This window comes from Macrobrachium rosenbergii, chromosome 20, assembly GCF_040412425.1.
Source record: "Macrobrachium rosenbergii isolate ZJJX-2024 chromosome 20, ASM4041242v1, whole genome shotgun sequence".
NCBI lineage: Eukaryota > Metazoa > Arthropoda > Malacostraca > Decapoda > Palaemonidae > Macrobrachium > Macrobrachium rosenbergii.
The window spans coordinates 21,137,349-21,160,842 of NC_089760.1; the positions used below are offsets into that span (position 1 = coordinate 21,137,349).

The 23,494-nt window shown below is 35.9% G+C and overlaps 2 protein-coding genes across 7 annotated transcripts in view; one reads left to right on the forward strand and one right to left on the reverse strand.

Annotated features, from left to right (window-relative positions):
- black (glutamate decarboxylase-like protein black) overlaps nt 1-5,438 on the reverse strand; it is a 32,373-nt gene extending 26,935 nt beyond the window's left edge. The window contains exon 1 of the mRNA XM_067122175.1: nt 5,395-5,438. The gene's annotated coding sequence lies outside the window, so the exon portion shown is untranslated. The remainder of the gene's footprint in view (nt 1-5,394) is intronic.
- The window catches only part of LOC136849137 (sperm-specific protein PHI-2B/PHI-3-like), a 79,890-nt gene that overhangs the window by 32,507 nt on the left and 23,889 nt on the right, over nt 1-23,494 (forward strand). For 2 of the 6 annotated variants that reach the window (XM_067122181.1, XM_067122182.1), the window contains exon 1: nt 15,376-15,515. The exons of 1 other annotated variant lie outside the window; for it this stretch is intronic. The gene's annotated coding sequence lies outside the window, so the exon portion shown is untranslated. Of the gene's footprint in view, nt 1-14,589; nt 14,845-15,342; nt 15,516-23,494 lie in introns of those variants that run through there. 3 more of the 6 variants (XM_067122178.1, XM_067122177.1, XM_067122176.1) reach the window with 3 other exon arrangements.

A 23,494-nucleotide genomic window follows, 5' to 3' on the forward strand; every position in this document is an offset into this window, starting at 1 on the left:
GGTGGATGTAGGAAGTTGGCAGCTGACAAGAGTAGTTTATATTTTTATATGCAGGTGTGTAACGACGACAGTTTGGGATTAGAAATATCTGTGGTCCAAAACTGAATGCATCAATCCTTCCTTGGCTTAGTCATTACTAGCTTCCACGATACAGTCATAACTATAATAGCTTCCACGTGTATCGAGTCTTGTGGACACATTTGACGGATTAACCTGAGGTCACCGAACTTGGCCACGGTTGACCCCTTTCATCACAGGACCACTTTCATTTATAAATGCACAGCGTAGTTATTCCACATCTGCATCTATGATTGTCTATGATGGTACATATACGCGTTAAGCAAAACAATTGAAGTGCACATATGAAGCATTCTGCTGCCATGAATACGTCACCAAATTAACAGATGAGAAAATAGTTCTGACTCAAGGAACCAGCGTACACCTGATAATTTCCACAAATTTTATTCAGCTTGTTTACTCGGATATACTAACATAAACTATCTCTTTAAAGTTTATCCGCTGGCGTGTAGATTATTTCTGTTTTCGTATAAAGGACATAGTTTAGCAATTTCTTCATATTCAGTTCCTCTGTTTACCTGTGGCCAGGACCTTTTTTTTTTTTTTTACTGAGTCTCCGTCTCAAACTATTTTTGCAGTGCTTGACTTATTTTCTTTAATCCTGCAAAATATTTACCCTTAGCAAGACACCTATTCAGTTTTCGATATTTCTTGCATGCAAATGTTTTCCCTTTAGGATTCACTGAACAGGAAATCTAGATGTGTGATATTTGGATAGCGGAAAAAAATGACACAAAATTCTTCGAGATATCTTTTTACACTAAGCATAGAATAAACAGTGGCTTTTGAATGGCTACAAATAATTACACTTGTGACACTTGATTTTCATTTATTTTTATTCACTTTTTCGTATTGCTATGGTGCGTCCACATAAAGAAAAACGTCATAAACACTCGTCGCCAATTTTCACAACTATATCTCGAACAGGTGAGTTTCATTGTCTAATTATGCAATGATTTGCTAGGAGTCGATCATTTGTTGAGATAGTACAGTATAGCAAGAAGCTAAAAACTCGAGAGATTAGAAATATCAATGCTAAGTGCTATAATAATAATAATAATAATAATAATAATAATAATAATAATAATAATAATAATGATAATGGGGAAATAAAATCCAAAAGATTTTTTCCTATATAATGTTTAATTCTTACTGTTATATTATGCAACGAAAAATCAACCAATAATAATCTATATTATACATAATGAAAGTTTTTGTTGATACGCATGTTCCGAAAATCGTAAAGTCTAAATTCAAATGACTAAATTATGATACCCCTGGAATTGCCCAAAATAAGAAAAAGAGAATCATAATGATATACTTTGTAACCCATTTATGGCTTCCTGTATTGCCGAAAGTGAAAAATTAAATCTCTAGCTAGTAATAGTAATACATGAAACACAATGTCTGTCTGTATATATTTGTTGTTGTGTAACAATAACCGCGCTGTATTTATCCCTTGGAGACCACTTTTGTATTTCCCTTTTATGTGCCTGTGTAATGTTAGTTTTGATGTCATTGCAAAGTTGAACGGTCATACTTTAATACGGTATGCACAGAAAAATAAAACACACACGCACAAAATAACAATATTGAAGTGTGAAAATGACAAGTTAAAGTTAGCAAAAAACTATTGCCATTCGCCAAAATATAAAGTACTGTATTGCAGGTGTAAAAATATTATTGCACCATGCAGATCTGTGATAAATTACCTTTCCAGTTAAATAAGGTTTTTTGCTATTTATCCCGGATATTGCACATCACTATGCAAGGAAAATTTATAATTCCCTGTCGAGAATTTTTTACCAATATATTTTTCTTTGGTCGGTCTGGTTTCATGCTAAATACTCGTTTTGGCTTCGTTTTGAAGCTTAGAAATTTTTTATGGCAGTATATCCAAAAGTAGCAAAATAACGTAAGAAATGCTCAAAATGAGAAAATATAAAGTTTTCTTCTTCTTCTTCTTCTTTCTTCTTCTTCTTCTTCTTCTTCTTCTTCTTCTTCTTCTTCTTCTTCTTCGTTTAACGTGCTTTTTCCCATTTTTCATATGGGGTAAGCACGATGCCTTCTTTTGAAGGACTTTGATTTGGCGTTGGGGTTATTCGTAGCCTCGATCGGCTGTACGAGCAAAAATAATTTGCCTAAAATAAGTTGACAGATATATATATATATATATATATATATATATATATATATATATATATATATATATATATATACATATATATAAATATATACAGTATACATATATATATATATATATATATATATATATATATATATATATATATATATATATATATATAGTTACTTTTCATACGTGATATTTATATATATTAAACACCACGGTATCAGGTGAACAATGGAATTTTTGTACATGGTAAAAGCAATCATACAACCAACTGGACAGGAGCAAAAAAAGATAGTTTGTTTTAATAGTGCACTGGAAAGAAACATCACTGAGCCTAGTTTTGTAAAAGAGAGTGTCTCTAAGAACATAAATATCAGTCAAGGCAGGTCTAAACTTGATCTATTAATTTCAAAAGAAATATGCAAGAAGTTTAAATTTTAAGGAAGGTAGCTGAGAGACGGGGAAAAAAAGAAGCAGACTCCCGCTAGATAACAGGATTCGTAAACAGTTGACTTGTCGCTAATGAGAGTAGGACCCCGTTTACTAAACACCTGTCAGGTGCAAATACTTGGTTTCCAAAGCTTTGTACGTTCGTGCTAGCACATATAAATTGAATTCTACCTCTTTGTACCAGTCTTCCGAAGGTAGCTTACAACTAGTGAGGATTTACAACCGCTTGTAATTTCTTCTCAGTGGTGTTTGAGATATATATATATATATATATATATATATATATATATATATATATATATATATATATATATATATATATATATATATATATATTTATTTATGTATGTATGTATGTATGTGTGTATAGAGTGTGTGTGTGTGTGTGCATGTGTTAAACATTAGCTTGATTTACATTACTTGCAATCATCTTCCTTTGTATCATGGGGGCAAAACAAAAAGTAATTTGTACCTTTACATAATTTTTTTCTACTTTAATGTACTGCCATTCTGGGAGCACTGTAACTGAACAGGTAATGCGTTTGTGTATTACAAGTCACAATCCTATCTCTCCCAGACTTTATTTCCCTGTTGCCAGTTACGAGTTCTATCTTAGGTAAAAGTATCTTAAAACTTAACTCGTAAGTATTTTCTTGATGCTGCTAACAAACGGACCATTATTATTATTATTATTATTATTATTATTATTATTATTATTATTATTATTATTATTATTATTATTATTATTAAATTATTCAGTAGATAAAACCTGTTCATATGGAACAAGCCCACAGGGGCCATTGATTTGATATTCAGGCTTCCAAAGAACATGGTGTTAATTAGGAAAAAGTAAGAGGAGGTAAAAGGAAATACAGAAAGAAAAGATGCCACTTATTAAAAAAAAATAAATTAATAAATAGATAAAAATGTATCAAAACACAAGAAGAATAGTATGAGGGTAGTAATGCATTGCATTTTCGCTTGAACTTCTGAAGTTCCAACTGCACGACTTCCTCTGGGAGGCTGTTCCACTGTTCCACAGTCCAACGGTGTGAGGAATAAAGGACCTCTGGAACTGAGAAGTTCGAATAAACGGAACCTAACCAAAAGATGAAAAGTCTTCACGATATTTCTGCAGGCTTTGCCTCCACATTGTTAAGAGAATCCCATTTCTTACATTGTCATCATCAGGGGAATGCAATAATTCCATGCTAGAAATGTGCAATTATTTTTTTTTTATAAGTCGGTTCCTTACTTTTCTTACTTAGTTTTTATTAATTAATTTTCTTTTCTCATGACGGTACGAGGTTGGCAACTGTCTGTTGTGGTGAAAATGAAGTTTTGACATTTAACATTTCACAATATTGAAAGCTGAACCCTCAGTTAAAAGCTATTAATATTATTACAGAATTTTTTTTTATTACATAACAGATTTTTATGACACAGGGGAAAGGTTTTAGTGGTTGGTCAGATCTATCAAAAGATAAGGAGAGAATAGTGAAGAAAAAACAACAGTCTTAAGAGGCTCTTTCAAATGGGGCAACGCTTAATAATGATAATAATAATAATAATAATTATAATAATAAATACTATTCTCGCCTCACTGATTGAAACATTCACAGGAAGTGCTTCCGCGCGTGAAACACTGATACAGAGAACGACATTTTGAAGCAAATTTTATCTCGAGTTTTAAGAAAAATGATGGACTCCGAATGAGAGAAGAGAGCTCTCGGCCTTCTGCTATTTATTCACTCATAATCCCCGCGTCTACAGCGCGAGTTTCCTGTGTTAAAATCTGCCTCGAGGATAAATATGTTATATATATATATATATATATATATATATATATATATATATATATATATATATATATATATATATATATATATATATATATATATATATATATATATATATATATATATATATACATGGTCGTGTGTGTGTGCGCGTGTGAGTGTGTGTACACACGCACACACACACTCACACACACATATATATATGTGTGTGTGTATGTATGAATGTATGTATATGTAAAATACTGACGCTGTACAGAGCGTTTATTCTAAGTCTCGCCAAGATTATGGAATAGTTCAATCAATGTTGTCATATACAACATTTTGAAATTTACTTGAGAGCCGGTGCTTCCTTAATAAGCAAATGATTATTGCTAATATCCGTTCTTTGCTTTGCTTTAATTCCTTCATCCGTTTTGATTCACTTTTGTTTTATTTTTCATTTTTACACTGAATTCCTTTGCAATAGACCTTGGATGATTATGTGATGTTAGTGACGTCTGTTAAATTATATTGTATATGTGTGTGTATATATATATATATATATATATATATATATATATATATATATATATATATATATATATATATATATATATATATATATATATATATATATATATATATATATGTATGTATGTATGTATGTATGTATGTGTGTGTGTGCGCGTGTGTATGTGTCCTTGTCTGTATGTGTGTCTGCGCGCGCGTGTATTCACGCTCGCCGATAGACAGTCACAGTCTCGTTGTTTACACATTGCAACAACGGCAACAAATCGTTGTTACTTCAAAACACAAAATTGGCAGTACGTATTTCGTAAACTAAATCCCAGTCAGAAACCCTAGAACTATCAGCAAATGACAAATGACTGTCACACATGACATTATAAAAAGTATCGTTTTTAGACGGGACGGAGAAAACCAACGGGAATCTCTTACCTCTATCGATGCTGGCGCGGCACTAGGTTAAGACCTCCCTTAACCCGGTGGCTTTATACTGTCCAGGAGTGCCAACCTACCGAGGATAATGATGTAACATTGTGACTCTCTCTCTCTCTCTCTCTCTCTCTCTCTCTCTCTCTCTCTCTCTCTCTCTCTCTCTCTCTCTCTCTCTCTCTCCTTTGACTTTACGCGTTAGCCTTATGTGCTTGGAGAGAGCATCAATGTTTTTATTTTTTGGCGCTTTTGAATATGGATGTGATTATTGTTTGGGATAATGTGAAATGATGAATTCTGTATAAAATCAGACAGGACATTGTCCTTGTTTGTGCAGTTTAATTGTAGACTTATTTAGGATTCTTCAAAAGAGGAAATTTTATTCATAATGAGATGAAATGGATATTAGATGAAGCAATTAATGCTGCCCGAACGTAGTAAAAAAAAAACTGCTAAGCATTTTATAATTTTTTCGCAAGCTGAAAGAAAATAAGTACAGTTTCGTCCAAAAGCATTTTATAGGAGATATTTTGATAAACAACACATTTAATTTCAAGAGACAAATGGAATTAATTGACCATCAAGAATAACGGTGTTTGAATGCGGCTACTGAATTTGCTTGGAGTGAATCGGTTCCTGTATTCATTTAAATTTCATTTATTCTCGTCAGAAACATAAGCAAATCCGGCATATTAGCAGAATTCTTTTCTAAATGCTACTTAGAGACCACATTTGTCTTGCAGATGTTACGAATTCGAATTTTAATTTGATGTATCTTCTCATGTCACTGTGGTGAATTTGTCAATAACTTTTTTCTTATATTGTCTTCTGCTAATTTACACATTGTTCAGAAATTAAGTCTCATCTTGTAATTGTTGTTGTATTTACTGTTATAACATAAGAATCTTTTTATTAGAAAAGCCACTTGCATTAGATTGGTCTGTTGTAGCACCAGACCTGATGACTGTGTAAAGAAAAACAAATAGGAAATATCTCTTTAACCAAAGTGACCATCTGGTTCCGTACTTTTTCGAAACGGGTAAGTAACAGATTCTCAGAAATCTTTTGTTAACACAGAATAATATATCTCAGAGTTCTCCTAGAGTAATTCAGAATGTACTGGCAGCAGAAAAATATCTAATTATCCCGTAGGAGGAAAACATCTTTACGAAACATTTCCTGGCGTAAAAATGACGTCTGCACCGTAGAGGTCATTCTCCTGCTGCGTTATCCCTTCTTCGTTCATTTAGGAACAGTTACCAATTTCTATGAAGATAAGGAGACAAGACTTGAGTTTTTCGTGCTTATCGTTATAAAAAAAAAGTGACCTAAATAAATTTATTATATTATTTTTCAATTGACACTTCATTGGCAGAAAGCACTTTCGTAATGTAAAAATGATGCGATATAAATTTAACCAGTGTAAGACACCTCTGTCATCTAGCACACTTTACCACATATCTGTGAATTATGTTCTTGAGCGTATGGGCGCCCACATGCGCTAAGAGTTACTTTAATTATTATTGTAAACCTAGAGACAATTGTCATCCGGTCGGCAGCTACGGAAATCCCCTCCGCTTCGATATGTTCCTACAACTTAATATACAGCTGTAGTAAAGGACAGTATTCCGAGAAACGACTGACGTCACATAGATGTCAATCATGACAATTGTAAGTCAGTAGTTTTTTCTTTCAGATTAAGGACTTTGTTTTGGTATGTGACTTTCTTGGAATCATTGGAGATAGGGCGTTAGTAAAAGGTTTTTTTCACTGACAAATTTCTTGTAATGCCTATGTCCAGAAGAGGAAATTTCGCAATGAACTAATAGCACAATAGAAATATTTACTCACCGTTATCGTTTCCAACGCCGAATGACGCAAAAGGCCTCTGTGCAATTCTGCCACTCGTGATTTTCCTGTACTTTATCTTTCACAAGTCTCCACTCATCCCCAGCTTCCTCTCCCGTAGTTGATATCCAAGTAGGTCTGGGTCGTCGCTCACCGGATCCCAGTTGACACTGTCACATACTATTCTCAAAGTGGTTAGGCAAAGGGCGTCTTCAAGCCATGTCAATCTGTCTGTCATTTTTTCATATGCATATGGAACTTCTGTAATTTAGTTTATAGTGTAATTTTTAACTCTATCTGTCATCTGTCTCAGACTTTTTTTTATGCAGTTTAAGTTTATTTGATTCCCAAAATTTATTTACCTTCCTACTGTTTGAATTGTCTTTTTTCAGCTGTTCATTAAATTCCAACTCAAGAGAACCTCAACTGAATACCATTATTCCTAAGTATTTGGAAGATTCGACCTTACGAATCCCTCCTCCGTCTAATGATATTTCATCCTTTTGTGTATACTCTGTCCTCATTCTTCGGTTTTTCTAAAATTCGTTTTGAGTCCGGTATCTCCAGGTATGTGATGCATTATTGTAAGCAGGCTTTGTAAATTTGCAGTGTTTCTTCAGTATAAAATCTGTGAGAAAGGCTAATAGCAAAGTTGGAATAACATTCCCCATACCACCCTGCTATCTACAGTAAATTCACTTTTCAAGGCCCCAACAACATAAACTTTGCATCTACTTTATTTAAGGGTAATTTCAGTTAGCTTTACTTATTTATCGGAAACGTCATAGTGACCCGATACTCTCCATAATGTTGATATTCGGACGCCATCAAATGCCCTTTTATAATCAAGAAAAGCTGTTAGAAGGGGTTGTGTAAACTCCAAACACTGGTGCACAATGTTTCAGTGCAAAAATTGGATCTGTGTAACCCCTGTCTTTTCTAAAACCAGCTTTTTCTTCTCAGAGCTTTTTATAATTTTTTCCCTTCAGAGTATTGAGGATATCATACAAATTACTTTCATTTTAACTGAAACAAGTGTATTGCTTCTTCAGTTACCACATTCCGTCAGGGCACCTTTCTTTGGTATCTTTGCTCTGACTTATAATTGCCAATCATCAGGCAAACTTTCCTCAATCTGTATTTGCTAAAAAACTATTTATATATATTTATATACATATAAATATTTTCATGATATTGCCTTGTAAAATGTACAAAATGTGATTTTTTCTTTATGTTTCATGTATTTGGTGTAATAATAGTTATTGAAATATCATATGTAGTGTATGTAAGATTTCACAAGAATTAATAATACACTTTTAACAATAACTTAGTAAGAGAGGGAGAGTTTAAGTTAGACCAGATGTTCTAGCTGTCATCACGAGAGATAAGCAAGGACTCGAATTCCTCATGTTGTTTTAAAAAACATACCAATTATGATTAGCCATGTGTGTAGTGTCGATTGTGTTGAGATTTTGTTAAAAGCTTTGTCCCATACATTTTTTTGTTCGAGTCATGTATGTCTTTTTGAGAAATACGAACGAGTTATTGCACCAAAGCACATGGCAATTGCGTCATGTTTAAGGTTACATTGCCCTGATCGCGTATTGTTCTAACACGTTAGTTTTGGCTGCAAGACGTTTTTGTCAAGAAGTAACGTCATCTTCCTTTTTTAGAATTTTCTCTTGTATCTCACTCCCAAAATGTAATGACATAATTCTATAGGGGTTTTACTTCTAGATGGAATCCTAAAAATTTGCTCACTCTGATTTCAGAGACCTTTCGTGTGGTTTCCTCTCTCTCTCTCTCTCTCTCTCTCTCTCTCTCTCTCTCTCTCTCTCTCTCTCTCTCTCTTTAAAAGAGAAGTTATTAATGTAAAATATTTGTGTGGTCATTGATATTAGTCTTAGCTTTTGAGATCTGATAACGGTTGTAAAAAGTGTATATATTGGTAACAGTACCTATCAAAAAAGTGTGTTTTGTGAATCTTGAGCAGCTGCATTTGGTGATTTTGTGAAAGTTTTCACAACCTTGTGTAAGGTAAAGTGACTTTTACTTATTATTACCATGGTATAAGGTCGATATATTAAGGGATGTTTAGTGAAATAGTGTGTTCTTAATATCATTTGAATTCTTTGATTCTTTTTTAATTATTTGTTTAGTTCTTTATGAATTTGACACTGCTATATTTTATACGTTTGCAATCTCTTAATTTTTCACATTTTATGTAGTGCTGATTTAATGTTTATTTACTTAGCATTTTAAGTATTTCTTAATAATTTAACATTGCATACTTGATTTAATTTTCATTTACTTAGATTTTCTTTTCAAATCATAAATATTTCTGAAGAGTTTAAATTTTGCTTGATTAATTAAATTTCTTGATAAGTTAACCTTTGTAATTTAACTCAAGAATTAATTAAATTTTGTGTTGTTTTCAACCAATAGTAAATTTTTTCACATTGTGAATTCTGACTATAAATTTTGAATTTAATTTTTTATTTAAAATTTTTACAACAGTGTTTCATTTACTGACCACCAGTGATAGGATTAATTGTGCGCATAAGGCATAGTGATAAACATGCTTTGTTCCTTTAGTTTTGCTGAAGAGAATATAGGCCAGTGAAATAGTTAAAGTTGTTTGATGGAGTGAGCCCTTTTACTTTAGTATATTTTTTGTTTAAATGCTGATACCACACACTTGTTTTGATAAACTTAATCTGATTTCTCAATTGATTAGTAAGTTTTTAAGGGATCACTGTTGCCTTTGGAGTACTCAGTCGTAATTTTATTATGAGAGTTCAGGTATCTGGCTAAAATGAGGTAAATTTTTTAATTCTGTGATTAGGTGTGTAAAACCAGGTACTTGGAACGCTTCGTGACAATATATATATATATATATATATATATATATATATATATATATATATATATATATATATATATATATATATTATATATGTTTGTGTGTGTGTGTATATACACTATATACATATACATATAGATATATATATATACACATATAGATATATTTATAGTATGTGCATACATAATATATATATATATACATATATATACATTTATATGTGTGTGTGTAGGACCTACTGGTCATATATTTATAATATCCACAGTGACCTCTAACGTCCCAAACGAATGTCAAATGTGCTCATTCTGGCATACGATGTGCTGGGCTGGAAACTTGCCACGGGCGTCAGAGTTTCTTAATTTGTCTTATGCTTTGCAGTGGCAAATGCATCCAAAAAGCGTGAATAAATAGAAAAGTTTAGAATTCTTTGTGGTTACATTATATATATATATGTGTGTGTGTGTGTGTGTTTGTGGGTGTGCCCACATGGTCATATGGTACTAACCTCGCCTCATCTACAAGGGTCCTGAGTTTGCTCTGGGGTGGGGGTGTAAGCGATTTAGGAAGAATTCAATATGCCCCCGTTCAGCTGAGAAACAGGGGCATCCCAGATTTCATTACTGGTGGCCGTCTTGGTCTTCATTTGCGTAAACGATCACCTCTCCCAGTACACAGCAACACATTAAAGATTAACTTCACAGAGTGACGACTACTTGATACACTTTGCCTTTCCCGGTGGAATCGGAAAGAAGAAAAGCAAAGAAGCAAAAATGAGAATCTAGAGTAAGATTTGCTCCAAACAGCAAAATGTGAAGCAGACTGGCAAAGAAGTAATACTCAAATAGGTAAACAGAACAGACCACCCCAAACTTCAACAAGATCGGGAGGATAATTTTAATTAAAGGATACGGACGTTCCAACAAACACTAGAATACACAATAGAGCTTTTGACAAGAATGTCGATATGGTAGCGCCCCACAGATAGTCGAACAGAATTCCAGATCCTGGAACACCCCGACCATACTTAAACGACGTAAGCGACATTATCATATTAAATTACATACGGTGCAAAATAACGGCGTCAGTTAATTAAGGGAATACATTAAGCAGACATGGGAAGAGAACCGCACAAAACGCGAAATCAAAATATAAGATTATATGAGTTTCCAGAAAAAAAGAGTTAAGTATACCTTAGTTTTACCAGACCACTGAGCTGATTGACAGCTCTCCTAGGGCTGGCCCGAACGATTAGACTTATTTTACGTGGCTAAGAACCAACTAGTTACTTAGCAACGGGACCTACAGCTTATTGTGGAATCCGAACCACATTATAGCGAGAAATGAATTTCTATCACCAGAAATAAATTCCTCTAACTCTTCATCAGCCGGCCGGAGACTCGAACTCGGGCCTACCGAGTGATAGCCACAGCTCTACCGACTTGCCCAGCGAAGAGCTTCAGTTTCCAGAGGACAAAGTAACAGCCCTTAACCGTAAGCTCTCTAATTACACTCTGACAGCACTGTATCATAAACCCTGAAACTAGAAATGAACGGCAGCCAGCGGAGAATGCGTCTCAAGCAGTGAATTCTAAGAGGAACCGTATTGAGAAGAGTGGAAGGCATTCCTTCACACACCAGGAAAAAACTTCCAGCTAGAAGGTTTCATCATGATTCTTGCATTCATTCTTGCTGTGTACATTTTTGGCATTATCTTATTCATGATTTAAAAGAAGTTAAACTGTATTACAGCCAAAGCTTGCCACATTTAATAGACCAGAACATAGAGAGGGAAAAACGGTAATTTCGGATGTTGTTTAAATTCGTTCCTGATTATTTTATTTTATATTCGTGCTACTCATTTTGATTCAAAGGAACTTTTAGTATTGCCACCTCTTACTCTGGTATGTGCAATATCTCCTCTTGCAAATTACAGTACACCACCATACGTTCTTTGAAAAAATAAAGGGGAAAATGAAAACTTCGTGCGAAAATATACAAGACGTTTTGAAACGATGAAAATGACAATAAAATGGGTCAAATAATGAAGAAATCGTTTTATGGTTTGAATGTATGCGAGATCAAATTTATATATATTAGAGATGGTATGTTAGCAACTCTCATCTTTGACTTACTTCATTTTTTTCACCGCACTGCAAGTGTTTTTTGCCGCAAGTTTTTTCTATATGCGGCTACAGTATAAAAGAAGTGATTGCTATGGCGCACTTACGGAGATTCGAGAATTTTTTCTTCTAATCTTTTTTTATCCTTCTTAACACATCATTTCATTGAAAGATAAAGCTTACTGTCATTTCCGGCCTCTTTTGATGATACCAAGGGCACATTTAGCCCGTGGGCCATGAATATGATTTTCGTGATTTAGAGGAACATAAATTGAATATATTTTCGTAACCGTAACAACATTCACGAGAATAATTGCCTCCGTTTTCTGCCGAATCTGAATTGGATTAAGACGAAGTCCATTTATTCGATGGATGCCTGGTTAGTTGGTTTGATTGAGTCGGCCTTATGCATAAGCCAGTTCCTAAAGTTAATATACTGTGCCCTCTTGAGTGCTAAAGGATTTTTGAATGCCAAAGAGAATGCAACAAGATTTACCAATTTATTATCCTCCCAACACACACACAGCCAACCCCCGCCCCCATACGTAAGACATTCTTTCTTTGAAGTAGCAGCTTAATATGAATCGAAAAACAAGTGGACCTCATCAAGCAATGATTACCTGACAATGGGGAGCAATCGGATGATCGAGGGGTTAAGCTTAACATATACTGCAGTCTTGCTAGCCACTTTCAACTAGCTTGATCGAGAAAGGTTGTAGACTTCGATTCCAACGCATCATTTCCTTTGTACCAATCTCCTGAAAACAGCCAATCATCCCAGCCTTTGGAGGACCACCTGCCTAAACCACGGCTGAAGAAAGATTCCATCTCCATCCCCATCTTCAGCATCCAGCCATCTTGTAGGCACTCTAGATTTTCTTGAAGGCTTTAGTTTGTTGTGTTTTCTCTCCGCCTGCCATTCTTATATAGTTCCACCTTTGATGAATTGGGGCAACTACCAGCCAACCCCAGTGTTCTTCATGCTTATCAGAGCCATAGAAGAAAATAAAGAAGGTATTAGTCGTATGGGGAAAAGAGCATCAATGGGAAAACTGACGATATACCATTTAAGTACTTGCTGTCGTGTTACTTTATGACGATTGCTTGTACAAAGCAGTGCTCTAGGTTTTTTGACTGGCATAAGTTTCGAAACTGCTTACTGTGCACCCCTTTTCCTATCATCACTTTTACCTATTTTTTGAAGTAACAAGCTATTCTTGAATTTCGGAGAGTAACCCCACTAATGTTGTTGTATAGTGATTACAATTGACTTTATTTCTTGCAGTGACCAAGACATTTCTTTAAGCGTTGTCTGGTAGTTTCAAACGATAAATGAGAAATACCGTACATTATTTTTTGTTCTATAACTTTTCCTGTAGGACTCTGATGTTTATTATGGATCATTTACTTATTTATCAGTTTACTTTTTCACTATTTATTTATTTTTTTTAATTTTGTCAGTTGCGTCGAACAGAATATTTACGATCCTTCTTAATCGCCTCCGCTTTCGTATAACAGCACTTGGCCTTCTATATCTTACATAAAGCATCTTCAAACGGCCTTTGTCGAATGCCCGGCGACGAGACAAAAGGTTCAACTATTGTCAAATGCATTGCGCAACATTTTGCGACAGCCGGATGAGACTCGATTGGTTTACAATGATTGCATGTTACGTTTTGACCTTGACCAGCCAGATCCCTCGAGGGCTCTTGCTAGTAGTAGTAGTAGTCCTTTGCCCCTCCCGTCACTTAATGACAAGACCTCCTGCGGTCCTTCTGAGAACTTAAGATTCTGTCTCCTTTTAAATCTTGAATGTCAGTCATAAACGAAGCTTCACAGAATTCACGAAAATTGTCTGTTTCCCTGGAGGTTGAGTCCGTGAAGGCTAACCGACAGTAGAAATTGGAGCCAGTCCACTTATATAATTTCAATACGTAAACATAAGTAAATATTGTATGTGAGATTAATAAAATATATTTTCCTTAATATTTGAGTAAGTTAGAGTAGATTAGTAATATACCATCTTTCTTCAGTTATCCTCATTATAACGTATAACTGGAAATGTTAGTTTACTTAAAATGATTTCTGTTTATTATATTTTTCTTCATTTTACTTATTCTAATTCAGAAACCACCAAATACTGGAGTATTTTTTTTCTAATATGCTGCAATAAATTCAAATTATCAGGTATTCACAGTGTGTGTTGCTGAAATTCCTTATTGTGAGTTTTACGATCTAATGAATGAAATTCTTGTTACTGTGTTTGTGTACAATTTTCAGTTATGACCCCATAGTTTTTTTTTTTTCTTTATTAATGCGATATATCCGTATAACATATGCAGCCTAATATTGGGGTTTTCCTTAAAGAGAACGCAAGGACTTCTTGCTGAAAAGCTGTAGAAGCGCTTGGATTTTTTACCCCCCATGTAGGGAAAAATTGCCTCAAGATGATAATTAGACTTGGCAACACTGGTCACTACAACTTTTAGAATCCTTGGTCCCTTAACCATACAATGCCTGAATCTGAAAGACTTTAGCCATAGCACTTGCAAGAACCCTTGATTGTATGCATGCAGATATTCCTTAGTGAGAACGACTATGCATTGAATAGAGGTTATAGAGGTGAGTTTCTTTAATAACTGAGTCAAGTAGAGTAGATAAATGATATACCATCTTTCTTCAGTTAACCTCATTATAACTAATGAATGAAAGTGTCATTTTAGTTAAAATTACTTCCGTTTATTATATTTTTCTTCATTTTAATTTTTTCTAATTCAGAAATTATCTAGTCTCGAGTTATTGTATTTTATTTTTCTATGATGCAATCAATTCAGAGTATCAAGTGCCTGTTCACAGTATATGTTGCTGAAATTCCTTATTGTGAGTTTTTCGCTTTAATGAATGACATTTTTGTTACTGAGTTTTTTTAGTAATATGCAAATAAAACTCTCTAGTTCTTCCTTTATTATTGCCATCTTTGTAACACTATAGAGCCTGACGTTTAAGGAAAACGTAGGGACATCATGCGGAAAACCTTTAGAAGGGTAGGGATTTTTTACTCTCCATATAGGGACAAATTGCCCTAACATGACAGTTTGACTTGGCAACAGTGGTCACCACAATTTTAGAACCCTTGGTCCCATCATCCATGGACATATATGAAGTTCCTGAAAGACTTAGAAGTTCGACCATGGTATTCTGAAGAACCCTTGCTGGTATGTTGGTAATTACTCCGTAGTGAAAACTTTTGTGCATTGATTGGAAGTGAGAAAACGGTTGTTCATTGAATAGAGGTGAGTAAGCTCCATATAAAAATGGTAATTTTGTACTCCAATACCACAACAACTCCCATGAGTGCAGTGTTTAGACACTAGCTCCCGGGAAAGAATGCTGAAACCAAGGTCTACCCTTGTGCAGGTAGCTCGGAGATTTGTCTTAGGCTGAAACATAAACGTAGGAAGTCAAATATGCCGTAGTGGTACAAGTGTGATATTTTAGGTTGATTTTCGTATTAATTTACTAAGACTTTAGGACACAACGTTTAACTTCTAATATCCAGCTGTGGTGTGAAAACAAAATATTACCGTAAAAAAATTAGTTCTACCAAAATTTTTTAGGTTTTCAATAAAAGCCAGACTTCATAGCCAGAACATACCGAACATATAACTGGCTATCAAGTATGTAGGAACAGGCATTGTTCAGGGTGCTCCATCACCCTGTTAGGCTACAGTGCTGGTTAAAAAAAACTTTTGGTAGGGTAGAACTAAGTATTAGCTCTACATTGGGTATTACATTGGAAATTTACTTTCTATAGTATTTTGGGGTGAATGTCTAGAAGAACTCCGCATGCATAAAGTACCAAAATTAAAAGTAAAATGTAATATTTTTCATATTTAAAGCGTTTTAGACCACTTCTTATGATGAGGAAACACCCACAATTTTGCCATATTAGCTATGGAGGTTGGGGACAGGTATTGTCTAACCTTATAAGTCAAAAATCGAAAATCATTCGATGGGGAACTAGTTTTTCTGAGAAACATTACACTCTTTCTGAGAAACATTACAGTAAAAAACCTCATTTTCGAACTAACTCCAGTAAGATCAAGTACACGAAGTGCGGTAAATTTACAGTTTCGGTCAAATTCACATTTCCGATATAAAATTACATTTTCCCTAGTTTAAATAGTGTACATTCAACGAATCTGACCTTTATTTCTACCGCAAATGATTAGATTTAGAGATACATGGCCGCCATGGGTACCGCTCTCAGTTTGGTGGTGCAAACGCGCCTCGCCGGCTTATGCACATTTTAAATGATTGTTGCAAGCTTGTATGTTCTGGCAAGCGGTAATATTGCGCTTCTGCCGCGCGCTTGCCACAGGGGTTACAGGGAACGAAATTTTACCCTAACGTCTAGTTACAGTTTCGGTGAAATTCACGGCCGAAACTGCAGCGTTACCCTTTTCGTTAACCACTTCACTTACCTTAAATAGATGGTAGTACTAAATGTTCACGAAGAAAGGTATTCACAAACTGTGGAGTTCCATTGTAATGTCCATGGAAACGACCAATAGCCTCAAAGTAAGACAGAGAACACCCACTGCAGACGTGCACGACGAAATCCATGGCAGTCAACTGAAGCGCACTTTTGTAGAAAGCCGGCTTATTCCAAAATCGCAGTTAATTGGATATTCTTGAAACAAAGCAACCAATCAGGTTTCAGCATTTGTACCGTACTTATAATTCATAACGAAAAACAAAAGACGATTAGGCATTTTTACCCACAATACATTGACAAAAAACAAAAACGCATCAGCAGAAAAACTGACATGGCAGCATAAACACATCCTTGCGATAACAACAAGGCACAATATTCATCGGCAAATATCTCCATAACTCTTAATTTGCGGAAGATGCGAGTAAGTATTTCGTATGAATCATGACAAAAATATATGATAGCAAGTAAAAAAATATTAGATATCCGAATTTGACCGAAACTGTAATAATACCCGAAGGGCTACTGGATGTAAACAAACGACTTAGAAAATTTTCGAGGATGCCGATTAGATAATCATTAATATCTCGGATATGGTGAATCTCCTCAAAAAGTGTTCAGAGACAAAGTTTTATTATTTTATATTGTGAAAATTATAGTGTGACCTATTTTCTTATATCTCACCGCGGAGTTGTTCTGGACATTGACCTATTTTGGTTGCTTATCAAGAATTTACCGTTATTTTTTGTTGGTCGACTTTAACTTGTAATTAACCTCAGAACTTGTTTTTGCATCCTGGAATGCTATTGCGCATGCGCAGTTTTATAAGGGAACTTTTGGTAAAAATCGGTTTCCTTCATCAGGGGACCCGGGGTACGAAACCCACCGGCTAAGTAACACAGCATACTAGGTTAGGTTAGGGTATGTTAGGTTAGTATGGTTCCATTTGTAATAATTTCCTTAGCCAATCCCCTCTTGAACATATGGCTCCCTAATGACTTTATTATTCGTGGAACCATTCCATATAGGCCGTGCAGAGCTATTGCTTGAAATAACAAAATTTTGGTAATTCTAAGCCGGCTGTCCGTGGTGAGCTAGACTATGGCATTTGACGTTTTCCTATGTTATTTTACTTGCTTTACAAGAATTTAAAGTAATATTTTGTTGGCTGGCTGTAACTAAACTGTAATTAACCTTTGAAGACTACACGACTTGACTTACATAACGCGGGGTAGGTCTAAGCCGGCATTCCGCGGCGAGCCCACCACCCCCCTCCGTGGCTAATACGGCAAAATTGTAACCAGTAAACACCCCTACGGTACGTTAGGTTGGTATTTTTAAACGTGTTTACTGGTTACAATTTTGCCGTATTAGCTATGGAGGCGGTGGGGGCTCGCCGCGGAATGCCGGCTTAGGTCTACCCTGTCGGTAGTGTAGTCTTCAAAGGTAAATATATAGTTTAGTTACAGCCGGCCAACAAAATATTACTTTAAATTCTTGTAAAGCAAGTAAAATAACATAGGAAAACATCAATTGCCATAGTCTAGCTCACCAAAATTTTTGCTTGATAAGGATGGGTACAGTTTGAAGAGTTAATTTCTGCAGAAACATGAATTTTCAGGTGTTAGGTTGTTTAAGTAATTTTGCCTTCTTAGGCGATTCAAATAACTATTTTAGTTTCCCCGTATCCATAGGCCAAGGGCGATTAATACTTAAAATTTGACCATTCATTTGAAAACTTATAAAAATTTAAGTTTCATAATTTTGATTTTGGCAGAAATGTTAAGTTTCATAATTTTGATTTTGGCAGAAATGTTACTTTCGGTAAAAGTTTGTTTCCAGTTCCACATGAGGGCTAGTACCAAACATGGCAAAACAGAGATTCATCTACACTGTTTCACTGTGTTTAGTACTAGCCCTGGGGGTTCAAATGTATTTTGCAGTGTTTAGTACTAGCCTCTGAGGGATCAAATGTCCCTTCAAATGTCCCTAAGTGCATTTAGTGAGATTGAAACTTGGAAAAAATCCTCAGTTCTATACATACATTTTGTTTTTTAGGTAATTCTAAGCTGGTGTTCCGCAGTGAGCTAGACTATGGCAATTGACGTTTTCCTATGTTATTTTACTTGCTTTACAAGAATTTAAAGTAATATTTTGTTGGCCGGCTGTAACTAAACTATAATTGACCTTTGAAGACCAAACAATGGTACCAGTGGGTCCCCTGCACTGACATAGACAGTTCAAATGTAAATTACAGTTTAGCTACAGCCGACCGGCAAAATATTACCTTAAACTCTTGTAAAGCAAGTAAAGTAACATAGAAAAACATCAGCTGCCGTAGTCTAGCTCAACTGGACACTATTCGAAGCTTTTGGTCGGGGCGAAGAAATGTAAATGGTAAACAAAGTCGCCTTGTCTAAGTTCTGGTAGAGGGTGTGGGATGCATAACCACCAGGGAGCCATACCTTCACTAGGGGAGAAACTTCTCAATTCCTCCGGAAACCCCCTTCGCTGTGTTTAGTACCTGGGGGTACAAATGTATTTTGCTGTGTTCAGTACTAGCCCCTGGGGAATCAAATGTCCCTAAGTGCATTTTGCAAAATTGAAACTTTAGAAAGACCAGAAACAGACATTATCCCCCAACCCCCCCTTTTTCCTCAGCAAGGCTCCCCTATAAGAGTGCGCATGAGTGGCAGCATTCGAAATAGCAGTAGTAGTGAAAGTTTTTGTCTTTGTAATGGCAACCTCTGTCTTCTTGTTCCTCCTGTGTTTGTGTAAGGGTTTTTCGTCTCTGTAATGCCGTATACATTAAAGGTTGGTCACCTCATCCCCCTGTGGTCTACCCCACCCAAAACCTTGAATTCCCAGTGGGTCCCCCTTACTGTTAGCTACTTTCAGAACTGTTTTACCCCCACCCAAAACCCCAATTCCCAACAGGTCCCCTTTACTGTTGGCTACAGTTCTAAGGTGAATTACAGCTTAATTACAGCCGGGCCAAAAAATATTACTTTAAATTCTTGTTCACCAGGTAAAATTCTATAGAAAAATGTCAGCTGCCATAGTCTAGCTTGCCACAGAATGCCATTTTTTGTGATAAATATTAGTTTGCAAGAATTATGTATATAGAATATTTTTATAATTTTTTTATGAAGATTTGAAAGACATAATAAAAAGTTGAGTTTGGATGTTCGGACCAGAAACGAACATTATCCTCAATTTCTTTTGGAAATACGTATACCACTACAACCAGGTCCATTGATTTTTGAGGTGAGGTCAGTACAGGCTGCTTCATCCCATAGAATTTGGCTAAGTTTTTAAACAGACTGTTTGTATTCCAGAGTTCAAAATATTTTTTTCATATATGCTTCAAATGTCTATTTCTTTTGCAAATGGGTATTTGAAGAGGTATTGTAGGCACCCCCTCATTATCATACAATTCAGGTGAACTATACTGGGAAAGTGGGGTTATGGGTGGGGGAGAACACAAAATGAGTGAAATATGAGAATGTACTTAACATAACCTAACCAGAGGTGCTGGATCCTTACCTAATCAGAAGACTTTTGACTCCCCCCCCCACAACCCACGAGCTTCTAACGTAAGCCACTGAATATTAAAGGTATTATCTGCAACCTAACTTAAAATAAAGGGCACAAAGTCCCTAGCTCCCCAGCTTCCCTGTACCCCCCACCAAGCCTAACCTAGGGCATTAAAAATTAACATGGGAGTTGCAACCAAACCTAACCATGCCCAGTTTAACCTAATCTATGCCATTTTGGGCAGTCAACACAATTGGTTAACAGAATATTCCAAAATAAAGTAATTGCTTGGTCATGTGGAGCATACAAATTAGCTTGAAATTTAGCATCACAGACAAAATAGGCTAAGGGTTAGAGGATCAGTAATCGCACATTGCACCTAAGGAGTCATGACTACCAGTTGAGGCAGGTTTTTTTGAGCTACACATGGTAAAAATAAAAATTGTTCCAAATCCTTACCCACAATGCACTGAGATAAAAAAAAAGTGGAAAAAATATGTGAAGAAAGTACTAGTTGAAGGGGGGTAACATTGTTTCATCGCCAATATTCATCGGAAAGCATCTCGGCAACAGAAAATGTGAGATATGCGTATTTTTTTTACTAACCATGTTAAGAAACTTAGGAACGCAGCATAATTCCAATATTGAGTGTTGGTATTAAAGTGGAATACAGAATTTTGATGTTGACAAAAGTTTTATAGAGCTTTTATTTCAGCTTTTGTAAATCCCTTAATTCCAGTTCTGAACCCACAGTAATAATATATACTGTACAATAAACCCCCGTATGTGCGGTCTCATAATTCGCAGACTCGCATCATAATTCGCAGACTCGCCTATTCATGGACATTCTCTGTGGAATGTATATACACATTGTTCACAGAAATTTCGCCCATTCACAGTGTATTTCACAAATATTTGTAAGAGCCCCGACGCTGTCTCTTCCAAACACGTGTGTTCGTCAATCGTCATCATCGGAGTCGACAACTCAGGAACGGCGGGAAACAGCGAGGCGGCGAATGGTCTGTCGGCGCGTGGGTCGTCATCTTGGGTCGGCCGGGTCCTTCGGGTCACTCCTGGGTCACCAGTGTAAGGACTGGGGTATGAGCGACATACTGGCTGGGTGTTTACTGGTTTATTGGTAGATCCTTACTGAGATAAATGTACAGAATCTTCAAAGATGTTATCGATGCGTGCGAGCCGTAATGTAGCGTCTACACACACAGGTAAAAACAGAGGTACAGGCTCGGGCATCTGTGTTTGTCGGCAGACAAACATGGCGATATCAAGAGACATGATTAACATACAGTGATGAAACATACATCAGTGGAAAGGCCAGGAAATTCTACATATGGCCAATTGCTTGAGATTCAAGACAGATTAATGGATACAATGCAGTAGCATAATAAATGTGAAATGGAGAGACATTTGGCATCTTCACAAACAGAAACACACACACAGTTTGATACAGAAGATTCGTTGGAACATTGAGTACATGATTAGAATGCTTGCATGGCAATGCAAGTAGTGGTGATTGTACATACATCAAGACAACAATGCTTAGGGAGAACAGACGGAAATATTGTATGGTTGAAATCGCGTTCCTGTAGAGAAAGAAAACTAGAAGCTCCTGTTTTGTCCTGTCGACTCCGATGATGACGATTGACGAACACACGTGTTTGAAAGAGACAGCGTCGGGGCTCTTACATATTCACTAATTACAGGCAGTCCCCAGTTTACGAAGGGTCCAGCTTACAGCATTCCGAGGTTACGACGCTTTTCAAATATATTCATCAGAAATTATTTCCCAGGGTAATGACGCTGATCCGATGGAAAAAATATGGCTCCAAAATGGCAGAATAATCAAAATTTTGAGTTTTTTTATGAAAAACTCAAAAATGCAGTTTACATCATTTTCAGTGCACCAAAATCATTAAATGTAAGGTTTTCTTTGGATTTTTTACAATTTTCAACGATTTTTTTATTTAAGACATGGTGTAGGAACGGAACCCCCGTCGTAAACCGGGGACTACCTGTACTGTACTGTATTTTCATGTTTTCATGACTAAATGCACTTTTTGTGATAAAACTATTAAAATACTCAGGTATAAGCATTTTTAGAGTCAAAATAGGCGGATTTTAGCTATTCGCTGGGGGGTGTGGTACGCATCCCCCGCAAATATGGGGGTTTACTGTGCAGTAAACCCCCCCTGTTGGCGGTCTTACTAGCTGAAGGTTCACGTATTCGCAGATTTTTCTGTGGAGCGTATCTTCCCATTATTCGTGGAAAATTTGCCCATTCGCAGTATTTTTCAATGAGAAATATTCGCTAATTACTGTATTTTCATATTTTCATGACTAAATGCACTTTGTGATAAAACTATTAAAATACTCAGGTATAAGCATTTCTAGTTTTTTTTTTTTGTTTAAACTATCAAAATAGGCAGTTCTAAGTGTTTTTAGAGGGGTTTTTAAGTATTCACGGATTTTAGCTATTCGCAGGGGGCTGCGGTACACACCCCCCGCGAATATGGGGTGGTTTACTGTACTAGGTATTTGTCAAACCATGACCAATATATACTATAGTTATGCTAGAACAGTTCCAAGAGACAGACCCTTAACTTTAGTCTGTCATTTCTCGGGTTAAGAAAACTCACTTGTGAGGTGCAAGATAATGGCTGACTTTATTAGCAGGCTCTTGACCCATTTTAATATGGCCTGCTGGCAATAAAGCAGTTACAGGCAATCTGTTGCCCATATTTTAAGTATGAAATAAGCCAGGGTTTTCGTTATACTTCCTTTTCCCGTGTTATGTATGTTAAAAATCCCAAACAGTGTTTCAAATTAGACATACATTTTGCACTGGGTATTTATTCAAGAGGAGGGAATTTCACAGGAATGTATCCTTACTGCTACATGTTATGCTGTACAGGACTTGGAAGATATAGCATGGGTTGGAATTTAAGTCAGGCCCGCCAACTCAACATCTGGACACTAATTATCCATCTAACAGTGGTGACCTGGTTTGTCGTTATAGTACATTTGATATCATGGCCCCCCTCAAAGACACTGCTTAGTTGTCTGGCCCACTCTGTCCAAAAGGTTGCCGACCCCAGACTTCGCAATTTACTGCACTAGTATGCCAGTCAACCTGTAAACACTTACTATCAATGTCATCAATCATTGGCTTAGTAAAGCTTGATTTTAAATTTTCAACATCTTAATGTTTTTGGATAATTTACT